Below are 16382 nucleotides of genomic sequence, written 5' to 3' on the forward strand. Positions count from 1 at the left end.
CTTTGGCATGAGAGAGGAGCCTGCATTCCCAGACCCTTCAGGCTTACGTCAGGATCCATTTGACTAAAATGTTTTGCCCTCCCCCCCCCTGTCCCGACCAGATCCTGCTCCACCTCCCCCTCGCACCCTACCCTGAGGGAACAGTTCCCCCCCACTATGGACCTGGTCCGATCCTGCATGGATCTCTGTTCACTCCCTCCCGGACTGCTGAGCTGACGATCAGAGCAGCGTCTCCTCTGTCTGTGTCCCGCGGTGTGAGACCCTGGAGCGGTCATTAGGCCATTCGGCCCATCGAGTCTGCTCCACCATTCGATCAGGGCTGACGAATTTTTCAACCCCATTCTTCCACCTTCTCCCTTTGACCTTTGATCCCTTTACCAATCTTGAGCCTATCTATCTCCGTGTTAAATATACTCAGTGACCCGGCCCCCACAGATTCCCCACCCTCTGGCTGAAGAAGTCTCTCCTTATCTCTGTTCTAAAGGGTCTTCCCTTTACTCTGAGGCTGTGCCCTCGGGTCCTAGTCTCTCCGACCAATGGAAACATCTTCCCAACATCCACTCTGTCCAGGCCGTTTGGTATTCTGTGGTGTGGCTGGTTAGATCAGTTGGCTGGACAGCTGATGAGCCATGCCAGGTAATGCCAACAGCAAGGGTTCAATTCCCGACACTGCATGAGTTTTACAGTGAGGGACCCTACTTCACAACCTCTCCCTCCAGCCTGACACACAGAGACCCTCAGGTTAAACCAACATCCATTCTCTCTCTCTGTCTCTCCCTCTCTCTCTCCCTCTTCCTCTCTCTCTCTCCCTCTTTCTTTCTCTCTCCCTCTCTCTGCCACTCTCTCTCTCTGACTCTCTCTCTCTCTCTGCCTGTCTCTCCATCTCTGTCTCCCTATCTTTCTCTCTCACTGTCTCCCTCTCTCTCTCTGCCTCCCTCTCTCTCTCTCTCTCTCTCTCTCTCTCTGCCACCCTCTCTCTCTCTCTCTCTCTGCCTGTCTCTCCATCTCTGTCTCCCTATCTTTCTCTCTCACTTCCTCGCCCTCTCTCTCAATAATGAGGGAGCAGGCCTCAGGCCTGGGAGGACAGACATGGCACAAATTTCTCTGGAAACACAATCTGGGCCACCGTGCGAGAGATGAGGGGCAGATCAATGGGGCGATTGGAATCAGGGACGGTAGACATTAATCTGGCAGGGGGAAGGGGGTTACAGAGATAGGGAGGGGGTGTAGGGGCTGGAGGGGTGTTACAGAGATAGGGAGGGGGTGTAGGGGCTGGAGGGGGTTACAGAGATAGGGAGGGGGTGTAGGGGCTGGAGGGGGTTACAGAGATAGGGAGGGGGTGTAGGGGCTGGAGGGGGTTACAGAGATAGGGAGGGGGTGTAGGGGCTGGAGGGGGTTACAGAGATAGGGAGGGGATGTAGGGGCTGGAGGGAGTTACAGAGATAGGGAAGGGGTGTAGGGGCTGGAGGGAGTTACAGAGATAGGGAGGGGGTGTGGGGCTGGAGGGGGTTACAGAGATAGGGAGGGGGTGTGGGGCTGGAGGGGGTTACAGGGATAGGGAGGGGGTGTAGGGGCCGGAGGAGGTTACAGAGAAAAGGGAGGGGGTGTAGGGGCTGGAGGGGGTTACAGAGATAGGGAGGGGGTGTAGGGGCTGGAGGGGGTTACAGAGATAGGGAGGGGGTGTGGGGCTGGAGGGGGTTACAGGGATAGGGAGGGGGTGTAGGGGCTGGAGGGGGTTACAGAGATAGGGAGGGGGTGTAGGGGCTGGAGGGGGTTACAGAGATAGGGAGGGGGTGTAGGGGCTGGAGGGGGTTACAGAGATAGAGAGGGGGTGTAGGGACTGGAGGGAAGGATAGGGAGTGACTCAGATATGAGGATGAGAATATGAAGACTGAGACATTGTGGGACAGAAACGCAGTGAGCGGCATGGGGCTGTTGGTGAGGTGATGAGGGGGAACAGAAACTCCTGCGAGGAAGGATCTGGGCAGCAGCGCAGGGTTGGGTGGGGGTTGTTGGTCAGCTGGGCTTTACAGAGAGGAGGTCGCTCTCTGTGGAAATCCCAAGAGGGGATCATCACATAATCTCTGCCAATTGTGCTTGTCCTTGGACTGTGTAAGGCCCCGGCCTAACCTTTCTGAACGTACCACCTTTACGGGCCCAGCCATCCTCTCTGGGCTATCGCACAGACACCTCCCGTATGTTCATACTGAGCTTCGGTGCTCAGTGAGGGATGTTCCCAAATCAGTTCAGACAGTCCCTCCCCTCCAGCACCTCACATATGGAGGAACAGGCCTCCCCTCGCCCCGTCCGAGAGTTCAGCCCTCAATAGACATGGGGGGAGGAACTGACTGAAGATCGATAGACACCCCCCCTCCAACCACCTCCCCCATCAGTTAGACTGTTCGTTTTCTCCAGGGAGGTGGGGAGAAAGGAGTCAGAAACGCCCACTCCAGCCCCCAACTGACTCACTCGCTAGCAGCAGGGAACCGAAACAAAATGGCCGCCTGGTCGAGCTGTGGAAACCTCACTGAACGCACGCCGCTCCCCTTCGTGCCCTTTCAGGGCGGGGGTGCGGAATAGAAGGAAGATGAAGCCGTACGGGCAGTTCGCAAGCATCCCCCCCCCCCCCAACAAAACCCTTGCAGAACCGAACGGCTGACAGCAGATTTTGTGCGCAGCTCCACCTCCCAGAATGCAAAGCAGTTCAGAGGCCACCTGACCTGAGCGGGAGCTGGACGAGGCTAGGGTTGAGCGGTGGGGGGGGTGTGGAGGGATGGTGGGGGGGTGGGGGGGAAGGTGTGGGGAATGCGGGGGTTGGGTGTTGGGGGGGGGGGGTTTGGGGGGGGGGGGGGTGACAGCAAAAACGAAACGTTTTGTGTAAAAAAAATAGCAGGACGGCAGCTTAAATGGAAGCCATTGGCTCCCGAGGGAGCCAATCGGGCGCAGGATCCGGGGATGAGGTCGAGGACGGACAAGATGGACAGAATGGCGGACCAATCACACAGGAGATCCGTCTAAATCCGGACGACTCACCAGAGGCAGGACGGACGAGAATGGTCCAGGGACGTAAGTGAGGATTCTGATCCCTCGATCACATGACAGATTAAACTCAATAGAAACACATCCAATTCCTCATTGGTGGGGGGGGAAGGTGCCAGGGGGCGGGATCTCCTCCCTAATCTCCCCCCACCCCCCGACGCAACGTTACGAATAAATATGGAGAAACATAAGCTCTTGAATCAAGCACAAGTCACTCGTTATCGCAAACACCGACAGCCCTGCACCAATCCGGTCGCAACAGGGAGCTATCATCTTCAGAGGGCCGAATGGACTTGCTCTCGCTCCTAATCCCAGCGCCTGATGTTTGGCAGCAGAATTCAAACCAGAACATTGGTTCCCCCATCAAACACCCCCAGGGACAGGGACAGCATGGGGTTAGACACAGAGTAAAGCTCCCTCTACACTGTCCCCCCATCAAACACTCCCAGGGACAGGGACAGCATGGGGTTAGATACAGAGTAAAGCTCCCTCTACACTGTCCCCCCATCAAACACTCCCAGGGACAGGGACAGCACGGGGTTAGATACAGAGTAAAGCTCCCTCTACACTGTCCCCCCATCAAACACTCCCAGGGACAGGGACAGCATGGGGTTAGATACAGAGTAAAGCTCCCTCTACACTGTCCCCCCATCAAACACTCCCAGGGACAGGGACAGCACGGGGTTAGATACAGAGTAAAGCTCCCTCTACACTGTCCTCCCCCATCAAACACTCCCAGGGACAGGGACAGCACGGGGTTAGATACAGAGTAAAGCTCCCTCTACACTGTCCTCCCCCATCAAACACTCCCAGGGACAGGGACAGCACGGGGTTAGATACAGAGTAAAGCTCCCTCTACACTGTCCTCCCCCATCAAACACCCCCAGGGACAGGGACAGCACGGGGTTAGATACAGAGTAAAGCTCTCTCTACACTGTCCCTCTATCCCAGGACAGGGACAGCACGGGGTTAGATACAGAGTAAAGCTCTCTCTACACTGTCCCCCCATCACACACCCCCAGGACAGGGACAGCACGGGGTTAGATACAGAGTAAAGCTCCCTCTACACTGTCCTCCCCCATCAAACACCCCCAGGGACAGGGACAGCACGGGGTTAGATACAGAGTAAAGCTCCCTCTACACTGTCCTCCCCCATCAAACACCCCCAGGGACAGGGACAGCACGGGGTTAGATACAGAGTAAAGCTCCCTCTACACTGTCCTCCCCCATCAAACACCCCCAGGGACAGGGACAGCACAGGGAGAGCTGGATGGTCCTACTCTTCGGGTCAAAATGATCAATTCAAGGTTTAATGTCCCAGAAAGAGCTGCTTGGCCCGTCCCCAATCCCGGGGGGGGTACGGTTTTCTGGGTAGGTGCGATACCTGTCCTCAGGCCTGGGTTAACGTCTGCCGCCAATGTTTTGAGGGGGGGGGTGGGGTGGGGTCAGTGCTGAGTGCGGACTCGCAGAACACAGACTGGGCTCGCGTCCAGGACACCAGGCGAGCAGGCCAGCTACAGTCCGGCCTGTGCGGGCAGGCGCGAGAACGAGGGGTGAGGGGTCACCGCCTCTCACACAAACTGCTTGGCGGAAGAGGTCAAAGGGGTAAAGGTTGAGCGTGCTCCCCCTCCCTCCTGGGGGAATACTGGGTGATGCAGAGCAACTGGGAATGACTCGTTCTAGCTGCTTCTTTGATTGTCCGAACGTCACTGGAGATGGGAGAGAGATGCTTTTGGGGACAGCAGGGGTCTGGGGGGTGGTGTTTGTTATAACGAGCGCCAACTCAAATCAGTCGTTTTATATTATATCTGTTTGAGAGAAGGAGGGAGAAGATCGCAGGTTTCGTGTTCTTCGGTCAGTGTGCTGGGGCTGACTTCTCACAGGGTCCTCAGCTAACTCAGTGTCTCCTCCACCATCCCTCCATCTTGTCATCTTCACCCTCAATTGTCCGTCTTCTCCCTGAGACACTGATCCTCGGATCCCAGTTTCATTCTGTGGGAAAGGGCGAGAGAGGAATGGGGACAGAAGTCAGCATTCAGAACAGGATAAACACAGACCGGGGTAAACACAGACCGGGGTAAACACAGACTGGGGTAAACACAGACCGGGTTAAACACAGACCGGGTTAAACACAGACTGGGGTAAACACAGACCGGGTTAAACACAGATCAGATATAGACAGACCGGGGTAAACACAGACCGGGGTAAACACAGACCCAGATATAGACAGACCGGGACAAACACAGACCGGGACAAACACAGACCAGGATAAACACAGACCGGGGTAAACACAGACCAGAATAAACACAGACCGGGATAAACACAGACCGGGGTAAACACAGACCGGGGTAAACACAGACCGGGATAAACACAGACCGGGGTAAACACAGACCAAGGTAAACACAGACCAAGGTAAACACAGAATGGGGTAAACACAGACCGGGATAAACACAGACCGGGATAAACACAGACCAAGGTAAACACAGACCGGGGTAAACACAGACCAGAATAAACACAGACCGGGATAAACACAGACTGAGGTAAATACAGACCGGGGTAAACACAGACCCAGATATAGACAGACCGGGACAAACACAGACCAGGATAAACACAGACCAAGGTAAACACAGACCAAGGTAAACACAGAATGGGGTAAACACAGACCGGGATAAACACAGACCGGGGTAAACACAGACCAAGGTAAACACAGACCAAGGTAAACACAGAATGGGGTAAACACAGACCGGGATAAACACAGACCGGGATAAACACAGACCAAGGTAAACACAGACCGGGGTAAACACAGACCAGAATAAACACAGACCGGGATAAACACAGACTGAGGTAAATACAGACCGGGGTAAACACAGACCGGGGTAAACACAGACCGGGGTAAACACAGACCCAGATATAGACAGACTGGGACAAACACAGACCGGGACAAACATAGATCGGGACAAACACAGACCGGGATAAACACAGACCGGGGTAAACACAGACCGGGGTAAACACAGACCAGGGTAAACACAGACCGGGACAAACACAGACCGGGATAAACACAGACCGGGATAAACACAGACCGGGACAAACAGAGACCGGGATAAACACAGACCGGGACAAACACAGATCGGGACAAACACAGACCGGGACATAGATCGGGACAAACAGAGACTGGGACAAACACAGACCGGGACAAACACAGACCAGGACATAGATCGGGACAAACAGAGACCAGGATAAACACAGATCGGGACAAACACAGACCAGGATAAAACACAGACTGGGACAAACACAGACCGGGATAAACACAGACCGGGACAAACACAGACCGAGACAAACACAGACCGGGATAAACACAGATCGGGACAAACACAGACCGGGACAAACACAGACCGGGATAAACACAGACCGGGACAAACACAGACCGGGACAAACACAGACCTGGATAAACACAGACCGGGACAAACACAGACCTGGACAAACACAGACCGGGATAAACACAGATTGGGACAAACACAGACCGGGACAAACACAGACCTGGACAAACACAGACCGGGACAAACACAGACCTGGATAAACACAGACCGGGACAAACACAGACCTGGACAAACACAGACTGGGATAAACACAGACCGGGACAAACACAGACCTGGACAAACACAGACCTGGACAAACACAGACCGGGATAAACACAGATCGGGACAAACACAGACCGGGACAAACACAGACCGGGACAAACACTGATCAAGATAACACAGACCGGGATAAACACGGACCCGGATAAACACAGACCGGGATAATCCTAGTCGAGGGTAAACAGAATAAATGACAGGGTTTCGATGGAGTTTATGAGGAGACACTGTGTCTGAGGCTGGAGTTAGACTGAGATTGACAGGAAGCAGAGACAAGGTCGAGGGTTCGTTTCCTGATGGAGCCGGTTATCGTGGTGTGGGATGGACTACCTGAATCGGAACAGATTCACCAGGAATGTTTGACAAATGGGGAGAGACCGGGAAAACAGAGGACGGAGAAAGAGTTGCAGGAACGTGCACGGGAAAGGGAACAGGAGCACCGGGAATCAGATCAATTGGAACCTGCTCCAGGGAGCTAGAATCGGGCTGATGGTCCGAATGGACTCCTCTGCTGATTCCGGGAGGGATGGAAAATTCTCCGAAGGTGGAAGATAGGGGTCGGGCTGAACGGTGCGGATCGCCAGGGTCAGGGGTCATGAACTGGGTGATACCTGTGGTCACAGGGAGTGAGGGTCATCGTGGGGGGGGGAGGGGGGGGGTCCAGGGACAAAGGGACGGGAGAGTTGGGGAAGACTGGGAATTGGGAATGAGCTGGAGCTGGATCCGAAGGGATCAGGAGATGCCGGATGTCAGGAACTCACCCGGAGAGAAACGGGAATGCGGAATGTTCCGGGTGGGAGGAAGCGAAGGTGACAAATTGCGTTTACGTTGCACCTTCCCCCACCCACCTGGGGAGTTTCCAAACCTCCAAGGGAACTGCACGCAATGGGGATCGAGGTAGTGACATGATCAACAGGTCAGGGCAACCAGGCACAGGAAGATCCCACAAAACGCCGATGCTACGTGGACCTCAGAACCGTGACTCGGTGAGGTGGATCACTGGAGAGGTCCGACACCCCCTCCCTATCTCTGTAACCCCCTCCAGCCCCTACACCTCCCTCCCTATCTCTGTAACCCCCCTCCAGCCCCTACACCCCCTCCCTATCTCTGTAACCCCCTCCAGCCCCCACACCCCCTCCCTATCTCTGTAACCCCCTCCAGCCCCTACACCCCCTCCCTATCTCTGTCACCCCCTCCAGCCCCTACACCCCCTCCCTATCTCTGTAACCCCCTCCAGCCCCTACACCCCCTCCCTATCTCTGTAACCCCCTCCAGCCCCTACACCCCCTCCCTATCTCTGTAACCCCCTCCAGCCCCTACACCCCCTCCCTATCTCTGTAACCCCCACCAGCCCCTACACCCCCTCCCTATCTCTGTAACCCCCTCCAGCCCCTACACCCCCTCCCAATCTCTGTAACCCCCTCCAGCCACTACACCCCCTCCCTATCTCTGTAACCCCCTCCAGCCCCTAGACCCCCACCCTATCTCTGTAACCCCCTCCAGCCCCTACACCCCTTCCCTATCTCTGTAACCCCCTCCAGCCCCTACACCCCCTCCCTATCTCTGTAACCCCCTCCAGCCCCTACACCCCCTCCCTATCTCTGTAGCCCCCTTAAGCCACTACACCCCCTCCCTATCTCTGTAACCCCCTCCAGCCCCTACACCCCCTCCCTATCTCTGTAACCCCCTCCAGCCCCTACACCCCCTCCCTATCTCTGTAACCCCCTCCAGCCCCTACACCCCTTCCCTATCTCTGTAACCCCCTCCAGCCCCTACACCCCCTCCCTATCTCTGTAACCCCCTCCAGCCCCTACACCCCCTCCCTATCTCTGTAGCCCCCTCCAGCCCCTACACCCCCTCCCTATCTCTGTAACCCCCTCCAGCCCCTACACCCCTTCCCTATCTCTGTAACCCCCTCCAGCCCCTACACCCCCTCCCTATCTCTGTAACCCCCTCCAGCCCCTACACCCCCTCCCTATCTCTGTAGCCCCCTTAAGCCACTACACCCCCTCCCTATCTCTGTAACCCCCTCCAGCCCCTACACCCCCTCCCTATCTCTGTAACCCCCTCCAGCCCCTACACCCCTTCCCTATCTCTGTAACCCCCTCCAGCCCCTACACCCCCTCCCTATCTCTGTAACCCCCTCCAGCCCCTACACCCCCTCCCTATCTCTGTAACCCCCTCCAGCCCCTACACCCCCTCCCAATCTCTGTAACCCCCTCCAGCCCCTACACCCCCTCCCTATCTCTGTAACCCCCTCCAGCCCCTACACCCCCTCCCTATCTCTGTAACCCCCTCCAGTCCCTACACCGCTCCCTATCTCTGTAACCCCCTCCAATCCCAGCCTCTCAAACATCCCCCGTTCCCCCTAGGTCTACCAGTGGTGCCTGTGCCCAGTATCCTGGGCTCTGGGATCTGCTCCCCCCCCGAGCTCCACATCTCTCTGGTTATTATTGAGCGTTCCGGAGAGATTTCCCAGGATGTTGCCGGGAATGGGAGGGTTGGAGTTATAACGAAAGGCTGGATAGGCTGGGAGTTTTTTCCCCGGAGCGTCGGAGGCTGAGGGGTGACCTTATAGAGGTTTATAAAATCATGAGGGGGACAGAGAGGGTGAATGGTGGGTGTAATTTCACCGGGCTGGGGAATTTCAAGACTAGGAGACACATTTTTAAGGAACTGGGTGGGGGGTGGGGACAGTTACAACGTTTAAAAGGGATTTGGATAAGGACATGGACAGGAAAGGGTTGGAGGGAGATGGGCCAGGAGCAGGCGGGGGGGAGACTGGGTTAGTTTGGGGGTTAGGGTCAGCACGGACTGGATGGGCCGAAGGGTCTGTGTCCGTTCTGTGGGAATCTGTCTCCGAGACCCCACCAGAATTCCTCCACGGTGTCCGGATGAATGGGATCTTTCTGACCCCTCCCTCACAGCATCGCCCAAACCCCATCCCCGGTGGTCATTGGGTCACACAGCACAGAACCAGACCCTTCGGCCCATCCAATCCATGCTGAACCCAACCCGCAACCGAACTGGCCCCAATCTGAGCCAGGCCTTCACCCCCAGGGATCTGCTGGGCAGGCGCTATGGAAATGCAAGATGACGTCGGGGTGAGGCGGGGTAGCTGTTGCGTGCGGAGGTTTTGGAGAGGGGTTAGGAGCAGGCAGGACAGGGATGACAACGTTGGGGTGGGGTGGGGAGGGGTGGGGCGGGGAGGGGTGGGGTGGGGAGGGGTGGGGTGGGGAGGGGTGGGGTGGGGTGGGGAGGGGTGGGGTGGGGAGGGGAGGGGAGGAGTGGGGAGGGGTGGGGTGGGGAGGGGTGGGGTGGGGAGGGGTGGGGCGGGTGGGGAGGGGTGGGGTGGGGAGGGGAGGGGAGGGGTGGGGTGGGGAGGGGTGGGGTGGGGTGGGGAGGGGTGGGGTGGGGAGGGGTGGGGCGGGTGGGGAGGGGTGGGGAGGGGAGGGGTGGGGTGGGGAGGGGTGGGGTGGGGAGGGGTGGGGAGGGGTGGGGCGGGTGGGGAGGGGAGGGGAGGAGTGGGGTGGGGAGGGGTGGGGAGGGGTGGGGCGGGTGGGGAGGGGAGGGGAGGAGTGGGGAGGGGAGGAGTGGGGTGGGGAGGGGTGGGGCGGGTGGGGTGGGGAGGGGTGGGGTGGGGAGGGGTGGGGCGGGTGGGGAGGGGAGGGGAGGAGTGGGGTGGGGAGGAGTGGGGTGGGGAGGGGTGGGGCGGGTGGGGAGGGGAGGGGTGGGGTGGGGAGGGGTGGGGTGGGGAGGGGTGGGGTGGGGAGGGGTGGGGTGGGGTGGGGTGGGGTGGGGAGGGGTGGGGTGGGGAGGGGTGGGGCGGGTGGGGTGGGGAGGGGAGGGGTGGGGCGGGTGGGGTGGGGAGGGGTGGGGTGGGGTGGGGTGGGTGTGGGGTGGGGAGGGGTGGGGTGGGGAGGGGTGGGGTGGGGAGGGGTGGGGTGGGGAGGGGTGGGGTGGGGAGGGGTGGGGCGGGTGGGGAGGGGAGGGGAGGAGTGGGGTGGGGAGGAGTGGGGTGGGGAGGGGTGGGGCGGGTGGGGAGGGGAGGGGTGGGGTGGGGAGGGGTGGGGTGGGGAGGGGTGGGGTGGGGAGGGGTGGGGTGGGGTGGGGTGGGGTGGGGAGGGGTGGGGTGGGGAGGGGTGGGGCGGGTGGGGTGGGGAGGGGAGGGGTGGGGCGGGTGGGGTGGGGAGGGGTGGGGTGGGGTGGGGTGGGTGTGGGGTGGGGAGGGGTGGGGTGGGGAGGGGTGGGGTGGGGAGGGGTGGGGTGGGGAGGGGTGGGGTGGGGAGGGGTGGGGTGGGGAGGGGTGGGGTGGGGAGGGGTGGGGCGGGTGGGGTGGGGAGGGGTGGGGTGGGGTGGGGTGGGTGTGGGGTGGGGAGGGGTGGGGTGGGGAGGGGTGGGGTGGGGAGGGGTGGGGTGGGGAGGGGTGGGGCGGGTGGGGTGGGGAGGGGTGGGGCGGGTGGGGTGGGGAGGGGAGGAGTGGGGTGGGGAGGAGTGGGGTGGGGAGGGGTGGGGTGGGGAGGGGAGGAGTGGGGTGGGGAGGAGTGGGGTGGGGAGGGGTGGGGTGGGGAGGGGTGGGGCGGGTGGGGTGGGGAGGGGTGGGGCGGGTGGGGAGGGGTGGGGTGGGGAGGGGTGGGGCGGGTGGGGAGGAGTGGGGTGGGGAGGGGTGGGGTGGGGAGGGGTGGGGTGGGGTGGGGAGGAGTGGGGTGGGGAGGGGTGGGGTGGGGAGGGGTGGGGCGGGTGGGGTGGGGAGGGGTGGGGCGGGTGGGGAGGGGAGGGGAGGAGTGGGGTGGGGAGGGGAGGAGTGGGGTGGGGAGGGGTGGGGTGGGGTGGGGCGGGTGGGGAGGGGGGGGTGGGAGGGGTGAGGCGGGTGGGGAGGGGTGGGGTGGGGAGGGGTGGGGCGGGTGGGGAGGGGTGGGGTGGGGAGGGGTGGGGCGGGTGGGGAGGGGTGGGGTGGGGAGGGGTGGGGCGGGTGGGGAGGAGTGGGGTGGGGAGGAGTGGGGTGGGAGGGGTGGGGCGGGTGGGGAGGGGTGGGGTGGGGAGGGGTGGGGCGGGTGGGGAGGGGTGGGGTGGGGAGGGGTGGGGCGGGTGGGGAGGAGTGGGGTGGGGAGGAGTGGGGTGGGAGGGGTGGGGCGGGTGGGGAGGGGTGGGGTGGGGAGGGGTGGGGCGGGTGGGGAGGGGTGGGGTGGGGAGGAGTGGGGTGGGGAGGAGTGGGGTGGGAGGGGTGGGGTGGGGTGGGGAGGGGTGGGGTGGGGAGGAGTGGGGTGGGGAGGAGTGGGGTGGGAGGGGTGGGGCGGGTGGGGAGGGGTGGGGTGGGGAGGGGTGGGGCGGGTGGGGAGGGGTGGGGTGGGGAGGAGTGGGGTGGGGAGGAGTGGGGTGGGAGGGGTGGGGTGGGGTGGGGAGGGGTGGGGCGGGTGGGGAGGGGGGGGGTGGGGTGGGAAGGGGGTGGAGTCTGTCTGGAATGCGCGCCAGAGACGTTGGTGCACCAACGGGACAGGCAGGTGGTGAGTGGTCCAGAGAGAGATCCCACAACAGGGCACCACCCACTCCCTTCCCCAGCTCCCCCCAGGACCCTCCTGTCTCAGGTCAGACAACCTCAATAACCGCCATCATCAGATCGCTGAGCCCCTCACTGAGTCCCTCACTGTGTCCCTCACTGTGTCCCTCACTGAGTCCCTCACTGTGTCCCTCACTGAGCCCCTCACTGTGTCCCTCACTGTGTCCCTCACTGAGCCCCTCACTGTGTCCCTCACTGTGTCCCTCACTGTGTCCCTCACTGAGTCCCTCACTGTGTCCCTCACTGAGCCCCTCACTGTGTCCCTCACTGTGTCCCTCACTGTGTCCCTCACTGAGTCCCTCACTGTGTCCCTCACAGAGCCCCTCACTGTGTCTCTCACTGAGCCCCTCACTGTGTCCCTCACTGAGCCCCTCACTGTGTCCCTCACTGTGTCCCTCACTGAGTCCCTCACTGTGTCTCTCACTGAGCCCCTCACTGTGTCCCTCACTGAGTCCCTCACTGTGTCCCTCACTGTGTCCCTCACTGAGCCCCTCACTGAGTCCCTCGCTGTGTCCCCCACTGCGTCCCTCACTGAGTCCCTCACTGTGTCTCTCACTGAGCCCCTCACTGTGTCCCACACTGAGCCCCTCACTGTGTCCCTCGCTGTGTCCCCCACTGCGTCCCTCACTGTGTCCCTCACTGTGTCCCTCACAGAGCCCCTCACTGTGTCCCTCACTGTGTCTCTCACTGAGCCCCTCACTGTGTCCCTCACTGAGCCCCTCACTGTGTCCCTCACTGTGTCCCTCACTGAGTCCCTCACTGTGTCTCTCACTGAGCCCCTCGCTGTGTCCCTCACTGAGCCCCTCACTGAGCCCCTCGCTGTGTCCCTCGCTGTGTCCCCCACTGCGTCCCTCACTGTGTCCCTCGCTGTGTCCCTCACAGAGCCCCTCACTGAACCCCATCACTGAACCCCTCACTGAGTCCCTCACTGTGTCCCTCGCTGTGTCCCTCACTGAGCCCCTCACTGTGTCCCTCACTGTGTCCCTCACTAAGCCCCTCATTGAGCCCCTCACTGTGTCACTCACTGAGCCCCTCACTGTGTCCCTCACTGAGCCCCTCACTGTGTCCCTCACTGTGTCCCTCACTGAGCCCCTCGCTGTGTCCCTCACTGAGTCCCTCACTGTGTCCCTCACTGTGTCCCTCACTGAGCCCCTCACTGAGTCCCTCACTGTGTCCCTCACTGAGTCCCTCACTGTGTCCCTCACTGTGTCCGTCACTGAGCCCCTCGCTGAGTCCCTCACTGTGTCCCTCACTGAGTCCCTCACGGTGTCCCTCACTGAGTCCCTCACGGTGTCCCTCACTGAGCCCCTCACTGAGTCCCTCACTGTGTCCCTCACTGTATCCCTCACTGAGTCCCTCACTGAGCCCCTCACTGAGTCCCTCACTGTATCCCTCACTTAGTCCCTCACTGAGTCCCTCACTGTGTCCCTCACTGAGCCCCTCACTTAGTCCCTCACTGTGTCCCTCACTGAATCCCTTGCTGTGTCCCTCACTGTGTCCCTCACTGTGTCCCTCACTGAGATCCTCACTGTGTCCCTCACTGTGTCCCTCACTGAGCCCCTCACTGTGTCCCTCACTGAGTCCCTCACTGTGTCCCTCACTGAAACCCTCACTGCGTCCCTCACTGAGTCCCTCACTGTGTCCCTCACTGCGTCCCTCAATGAGCCCCTCAATGTGTCCCTCAATGAGCCCCTCAATGAGCCCCTCACTGTGTCCCTCACTGAGCCCCTCACTGCGTCCCGAACTGTGTCCCTCATTGAGCCCCTCACTGTGTCCCTCACTGAGTCCCTCACTGTGTCCCTCACTGAGTCCCTCGCTGAGTCCCTCACTGTGCCCCTCACTGTGTCCCTCACTGAGTCCCTCGCTGTGTCCCTCACTGTGTCCCTCACTGTGTCCCTCAATGAGCCCCTCACTGTGTCCCTCACTGAGCCCCTCACTGCGTCCCTAACTGTGTCCCTCATTGAGACCCTCACTGTGTCCCTCACTGAGTCCCTCACTGTGTCCCTCACTGAGTCGCTCGCTGAGTCCCTCACTGAGCCCCTCACTGTGTCCCTCACTGAGTCCCTCACTGAGCCCCTCACTGCGTCCCTAACTGTGTCCCTCATTGAGCCCCTCACTGTGTCCCTCACTGAGTCCCTCACTGAGTCCCTCACTGTGTACCTCATTGAGCCCCTGACTGTGACCCTCGCTGAGTCCCTCACTGTGCCCCTCACTGTGCCCCTCACTGAGTCCCTCACTGAGCCCCTCACTGTGTCCCTCACTGTGTCCCTCACTGAGTCCCTCACTGAGTTCCTCGCTGAGTCCCTCACTGTGTCCCTCACTGAGCCCCTCACTGTGTCCCTCACTGAGCCCCTCACTGAGTCCCTCACTGTGTCCCTCGCTGTGTCCCTCACTGAGCCCCTCGCTGTTTCCCTCACTGTGTCCCTCACTGTGTCCCTCACTGTGTCCCTCACTGAGCCCCTCACTGTGTCCCTCACTGTGTCCCTCACTGAGTCCCTCACTGACCCCCTCACTGAGCCCCTCACTGTGTCCCTCACTGAGCCCCTCACTGTGTCCCTCACTGTGTCCCTCACTGAGCCCGTCGCTGTGTCCCTCACTATGTCCCTCACTGTGTCCCTCACTGAGCCCGTCGCTGTGTCCCTCACTGAGTACCTCACTGAGCCCCTCACTGTGTCCCTCACTGAGCCCCTCACTGCGTCCCTAACTGTGTCCCTCATTGAGACCCTCACTGTGTCCCTCACTGAGTCCCTCACTGTGTCCCTCACTGAGTCCCTCGCTGAGTCCCTCACTGTGCCCCTCACTGTGTCCCTCACTGAGTCCCTCACTGTGTCCCTCATTGAGCCCCTCACTGTGTCCCTCACTGAGTCCCTCACTGTATCCCTCACTGTGTCCCTCACTGAGTCCCTCGCTGAGCCCCTCACTGAGCCCCTCACTGTGTCCCTCACTGAGTCCCTCACTGTGCCCCATACTGTGTCCCTCGCTGTGTCCCTCACTGTGTCCCTCACTGTGTCCCTCACTGAGTCCCTCACTGAGCCCCTCACTGAGTCCCTAACTGTGTCCCTCATTGAGCCCCTCACTGTCTCCCTCACTGAGTCCCTCACTGAGCCCCTCACTGTGTCCCTCACTGTGTCCCTCACTGAGTCCCTCGCTGAGCCCCTCACTGAGCCCCTCACTGTGTCCCTCACTGAGCCCCTCACTGTGTCCCGCACTGTGTCCCTCACTGTATCCCTAACTGTGTCCCTCACTGTGTCCCTCACTGAGTCCCTCACTGTGTCCCTCACTGACCCCCTCACTGTGTCCCTCACTGAGTCCCTAACTGTGTCCCTCATTGAGCCCCTCACTGTCTCCCTCACTGAGTCCCTCACTGTATCCCTCACTGTGTCCCTCACTGAGTCCCTCACTGAGCCCCTCACTGCGTCCCTAACTGTGTCCCTCATTGAGCCCCTCACTGTGTCCCTCACTGAGTCCCTCACTGTGTCCCTCACTGAGTCCCTCGCTGAGCCCCTCACTGAGCCCCTCACTGTGTCCCTCACTGAGTCCCTCACTGTATCCCTCACTGTGTCCCTCACTGTGTCCCTCACTGAGTCCCTCGCTGAGCCCCTCACTGCGTCCCTAACTGTGTCCCTCATTGAGCCCCTCACTGTATCCCTCACTGTGTCCCTCACTGTGTCCCTCACTGAGTCCCTCGCTGAGCCCCTCACTGAGCCCCTCACTGTGTCCCTCACTGAGTCCCTCACTGAGTCCCTCACTGTGCCCCATACTGTGTCCCTCGCTGTGTCCCTCACTGTGTCCCTCACTGAGCCCCTCACTGTGTCCCTCACTGAGTCCTTCACTGAGCCCCTCGCTGTGTCCCTCACTGAGCCCCTCACTGAGTCCCTCACTGTGTCCCTCACTGAGCCCCTCACTGAGCCTCTCACTGTGTCCCTCACTGTGTCCCTCACTGAGTCCCTCACTGTGTCCCTCAATGAGCCCCTCACTGTGTCCCTCACTGGGTACCTCATTGAGCCCCTCACTGTGCCCCTCACTGAGTCCCTCACTGAGCCCCTCACTGTGTCCCTCACTGAGCCCCTCACTGTGTCCCTCACTGAGTCCCTCACTGTGTCCCTCACTGTGTCCCTCACCGAGCCACTCACTGAGCCCCTCACTGAGCCCCT

The 16382-nt window shown here is 60.5% G+C and overlaps 1 long non-coding RNA gene across 1 annotated transcript in view; it reads right to left on the minus strand.

The window, feature by feature from the left end:
* Positions 1-2835: 2835 nt before the first annotated feature.
* LOC140458833 (uncharacterized) overlaps positions 2836-16382 on the minus strand; it is a 32666-nt gene continuing 19119 nt past the window's right edge. The window contains exon 3 of the long non-coding RNA XR_011953719.1: positions 2836-5031. This is a non-coding gene — a long non-coding RNA (uncharacterized lncRNA). The remainder of the gene's footprint in view (positions 5032-16382) is intronic.

Source organism: Chiloscyllium punctatum, chromosome 34 (assembly GCF_047496795.1).
Source record: "Chiloscyllium punctatum isolate Juve2018m chromosome 34, sChiPun1.3, whole genome shotgun sequence".
Lineage (NCBI taxonomy): Eukaryota > Metazoa > Chordata > Chondrichthyes > Orectolobiformes > Hemiscylliidae > Chiloscyllium > Chiloscyllium punctatum.